This window comes from Vidua macroura, chromosome 20, assembly GCF_024509145.1.
Source record: "Vidua macroura isolate BioBank_ID:100142 chromosome 20, ASM2450914v1, whole genome shotgun sequence".
NCBI classification, from domain to species: Eukaryota; Metazoa; Chordata; class Aves; order Passeriformes; family Viduidae; genus Vidua; species Vidua macroura.
In genome coordinates this window covers 2,582,126-2,587,378 of record NC_071590.1, presented here as the reverse complement: position 1 = coordinate 2,587,378, position 5,253 = coordinate 2,582,126, and positions in this window count along the sequence as shown.

The window sequence follows — 5,253 nt, the reverse complement described above, 5'->3', positions numbered from 1 at the left end:
TCTAATTAACCCAGTTGTTAGATGTTACTGAGTGATTTTGAACTAGTGATACTTTCTAGGCTGACTCTTATCCAGTTAAAGACAATAGCTTGTGAAGAAGGAAAGGCTTCCCTTTCTCTCACTGAGGCATTTATAAAGTGTAATCAAGCTTAGTGGTTTGACATTTGTATCTACCTGAGGCTGTCTGCATGGATCATTCAGAGCCAGGTTGGAGGGCAACAGGAAAGGCTTAATCAGCATGGTAACACTGGAGTGCTGCAGCCCTGTAAATCCAGAGAAGCTGCTCCCCTTATCTTTCTCTAAACTCACTGTGCACCTCACACAGAACTAGCACATGTCCAGCCTAAAACACAGCCTCAGTGGAAAGCAAGAGCTTTCTGTGTGCTTTGTGCAAGGGGAAGTATTGGGACAGATGGACTTTGGACCTGGTTAGCATAAGAGATTTGATAACAGAATGCCTTGGCAAGATCAAGCAGAACTTTGAGGATTAAATCAAGATTGCAAGAAGATTCAATCAGACTGACTTACCAGAAAAAAGAAAATTACACCAGACTTCTGCAAGCAAGAGATGTTGTAAAATGTGTAAGTTTGTTTATGTGATGATTAACCCAATCCTGGTAGTAAAACATTACTAGCATTCCTAAAATACTGTATAAGCATTTGTATCCCACAATAAATTTGGATTTTCTGACCATCACACTGAGTCCCTGTCTCTCTCTCCATCACCAACAGGGAAGCATCCAGCTGTAGGGCTGTGGGAACAAGGTGCTGTGGCTGCAGATCTCCCTTTTGGTTCGCAACTGTCAGAAACAACAATCTTCCCCCAGACACCTCCTGTCTCATCCCACCCTGTGTTCTTTGCTGGCTGGATCCAGTCCCAAAGCACACCTAGCTGGTCCTGCTGAGCTCTGAGTCTGGAATCTGAGAGCCTCGGGATGAGGGCAAGAGCTGCTCCAACCCATGACACAACAAGCTCTCTTCATCCTCAGCCCACTTCCCTACACCTTCGGGCTACTAAAACCTTCTAGAGGCAGCCAAGTACCACTATGCAATCTATAATTAAAAGGGCAGATAACAATCTTGCAGACAACATGGCCTGTCTAAGCCAGCCTGAGCTTTCTCTGGAGCAGTGGCACAGGGAAGCAGCTGTCCTCTGAATACCGCCAGGTCACCAGAGAGAAGGAGAGGAAACAGGGGAAACTCAGGTGCAGTTTCAAGCAAATGAGAACAGCCCAGGAGAGGTGGGGAGGAGGGACAGTCTATTGATCAGGCTGCACAGCCCACTGAAATCCAACAAGGCTGCTTCAAGGATTGACTTTGTTTTGAAAGCAGAAGAGTTTGGAAAAGTCTGTTTGATGGGAATGGAGAGGAAATCAGGAAATCAAAGCAATGTGTTCCTTCTCTCCCCATCCATTGAATGTAGTTTCTTGAATAGGCTTTGGCTGTCATTTCCTGAATGCTCAGGGAGCAGCTGGCCTGAGATTAGCAGAGATCAAACAGGGTGAGTGTAGGATAAAGAGAAGTCTAGGATAAAGAGAAGAAGACTGGAGGGAGGTGGAAGTTGGGAAGGTGAATGGAGGAAATGGCAGGGCAGAAATCAGGGACTCAGCTTCTGCCACTGGCTCCTTCCCTGGCCTTGGCCAAGGTGAATAAGCTGAATAAACATTTGCTAATTTAAGGAACAAAGCAGTGATTTTAGGCACTGAGTTCTAGATAGTGAGGTCTAAAAGGAAGCCCTGTGTCTTCAAGGTCTTCCAAGAAAAAGTGTTGTCACTGTCACATCTACACTGTTTCAGTCCTGAAGTAGTGATAACATTTTATGACTGTTGAATTTTGTGTTGGGTTTATATGGCCAGGTTTTGGTTGCAGAAGGGCTACAAGGGTGGCTTCTGTGAGAAGCTGCTGGAAGCTTCCTCCATGTCCAGCAGAGCCAATCCCAGGCTGGACCTGCCACTGGCCAAGGCTGGGCCAATTAGAAATGGTGGTAATGCCTCTGTGCTAACAGATCTGAGAAGAAAAAAAGGAAGTTTTTAAGGAGTTGTATCTGCAGCCAGACAGGACAGGAGTGAGAATATGTGGGAGGAACAGCACACCCGGGGCAGTGCAGGAGGAAGGACAGGAGCTGCTCCAGGTGCCAGAGCTGAGACTCCCCTGCAGCCCCTGGTGCAGCCTGTGGAGAGGCAGCTGTGCCCTGCAGCCACGGAGGGCATGGGGGGCACAGATCCACGTGCAGCCCTGGAGGAGCCCACGCCAGAGCAGGGAGATGCCTGAGGGAGGCTGTGAGCCCGTGGGAAGCCCGTGCTGGAGCAGGGTCCATGGATCCATGGAGAGAGGTTTCCTGGTAGGACTTGTGAGTACCCTGTGGGACCCTGTGAGGGACCCACACTGGAACAGGCTGTGCCTGAAGGACTGCACTCCTTGAAAACAGAGCCATGTTGGAGTAGTTGGTGAAGAACTGTTTCCTGTGGGATGGACTCACATTGGAGAAGTTCATGGAGCAGGAGGACTCTGACTCTGCTCCCTGAGAAGCAGCAGAAACAATCTGTGATGAACTGGCCATAACTCTCATTCCCATCTCCCTGAGCTGCTGAGGGAGGAGGTAGAGCTGGGAAGGAGGAAGGGGTGGGGGAAGGTGATTCTTTTAGGTCTTATTTTACTTCTTACCATCCTGCTCTGATTTTGTTAGTAACAAATTCAATTAATAACTCCAAGCTTGTTTAGCCCATGATGGTGTTTCATGAGTGATCTCTCCTGGTCCTTACCCTAACCCATGAACCCTTTGTTATATTTTCTCTCCCCTGCCCAGCAGTGGAGGGGAGTGACAGAGAAGCTTTGGTGGGTGCCTGGCATCCAGTCAGTGTCAACCCACTACAAGTTTCCATCAAACAATGCCCAAAATACATTTAAAACAAAGACTCTAAAACCTCTTCAGTAAGTCCAGAATGAACTGTTTTAACAAATGTATTTTAGAGGGATTTTACCGGAGTCTTGATGAACAGCGTCCTCCCCACAGAGGGGCACTGTGGGGAATCTGATGGTTTATTTATTTCTGTGGGACTCGGGGCTGTGTGCTGAACGGCTCCTCAAACCTCATAGCCTGGGGACTGGGGATCTCTAGTGGATCTTGCTTCAGTTTGTCCAGCTCAGACACCTGACCTGGCTCCACTACGGGGTGCTGGTTATGAGAACCTGGGATTAGCTGAAGTATCTGTAGGTTGCAGGTACAGGAGAAGCACAGCTGGCCGTTTTGATTTGTATATGTTTATGTAAATGCCTCATAAAATATCCCCCACTGGGACAAGCCAAAGTCACGCATCATAAAGATCAGCTCCTGTAATGGCTTATTTACAACTGTATTTGCCAAGGTAGTGAAAAAAAATATGCCTGTGTTTATAGGAAATTAATTTCTGCCCCTTCAGTGATCAGACCTGAGCAAGCAAAAGACCTGAATTGTCCCAGTTGCTTCACTCTGGCAGAGAACTGCTCTTCAGAGCCGCCTGCAGTGTAATCTGGGGGGGATGTTTAATCAGAAAACCTTAAAGCAGCAAGGTCCCAATCCAGCCAACTCAGTGCTCCTGCAGCAAGCAGTCCTTCCTCAGCAAAGCACTAAATCACACCTTAATTTTACACCTGTGCAAAGCCCAGGTACCAGGCTGGGCTGAAGAAGGTGTGTAGGGCTTTTGCTGAAGAAGAATGGATTTTTGCCTTGGGCTTGAATTAGCATACAAAGAATGAAATTCCTTATGAGGCAGATCAGCCAAGTTATTTAAAACATAAAACAACCCAAGCATGACAGGTCCCACCAAGGGAGGAACAGTTCTTAGTGCCAGTAGATGGTGCTCTGCCAGCTCCACGTGTGGGTGAATCCACACTCATCCCAGATTTATGCAGCACCCCAAAATTCTCATGGCTTAGTGCTCCTCCCAGAGGAGGTCATGACTCTGCTGGGAGTGAACCTTGAACACCTATCTATGTGTAGATGTTCTGCAGAAAGCAGTTGGATTTTCTAAGAGTCTTTAGGTAAGTCTTGTCCTTCAGGTAAGATTTTTGTACCAAGAATGTAACTGCTGAATGCTGTCGGTAAACCAAACCTGAACTATTTAACTCTGCAGGACTTCTCAAGAATTAAGAAAGAGTAGGTGGAAATCTTTTTCAAACTGAAGCCAGCTACTAATTTGTCTATAATTCATTAATCATAGGTTTTGTCCTGAAATCTGTTGTAATATAAGATTGACACATTTTTTGCTTTTTTTTTTTTTTTTTTTTTTTTTTTTAGATTCTGGTAGAGTGGATGGTTTTTGGTGTTGCTGCCCTGGGCAACACCAACTTCAGGACAAACACTGCCCCTGCTCCCCAGCCAAGATACTCCCTCACAATTTGGTGCCATCAGAGGTTCCTCTGCAGCTGGGCTGCCCTGGAGCAGGGGTTGAGGGTGTGAGATCTGGTTGGCAAGAGAAACCCCTGTGCAGTGGCTGCCGATGGAAGCAGGGGTTCCATCTGTCCCTTTGTGGCCCAAGATTAAAACCATGAGAACTAAAAAGCAGCAGATATGGGCAGATGTTCAAATTAATTGTTTTATCTGTACGTATAACCCCACCCTGTGTGTTAAATCTAGCCCTGGCTCAGGCCAGTCAATGAAAGAGAAGTCTGTTTTCTTGCACGACCCCCTTAAAATTTGAGGAGTTTCCCTGACAAAGTGATGCATAGTTATGGGCTCAGTAAATGGTAGAGTGATTTATGGCTTACACACTGTAAATCAATAAAAAGAATCACAGACATTGACAGCACGTTCACAGCCCATTTCTTTAAATGGAAGGCACTTTTCTATCCTTCCATTTCAGACTGGTGTGCCCACAGGGAGGTTCCTGCCACTAAGGAGTGCTAAGAGAGTCTTTATAAAGCTTGTAAAACCTACTTCTTATATAATACTTTTCCTTAGATGCCCTTTCTTGCTGTATCATCATTTCCAGTCATAGAAAGTACCATGTTCTGCACCCTGGCTTGTGTGATTTCCCTGTCCTGGACAAAACAGGATATGAACAAAACACATGAAAAATCTCCAGGGTTTTAAGCCCCTCCAGACCAGTCCCTCTGCATTCCCAGGGCTAGTATAAATCCCAATAAAGGTGTGTTTTGTTTGTGGGAGGCAAGGTGTGTGCTGGGAGGCCGGGTGTGTGCTGCAGGTCCTGGGAGCAGCAGGGGAGATGCAGCAGGAGAGGGAATTTCCCCTGGGCAGGAAGCTGTGGGGCTGCC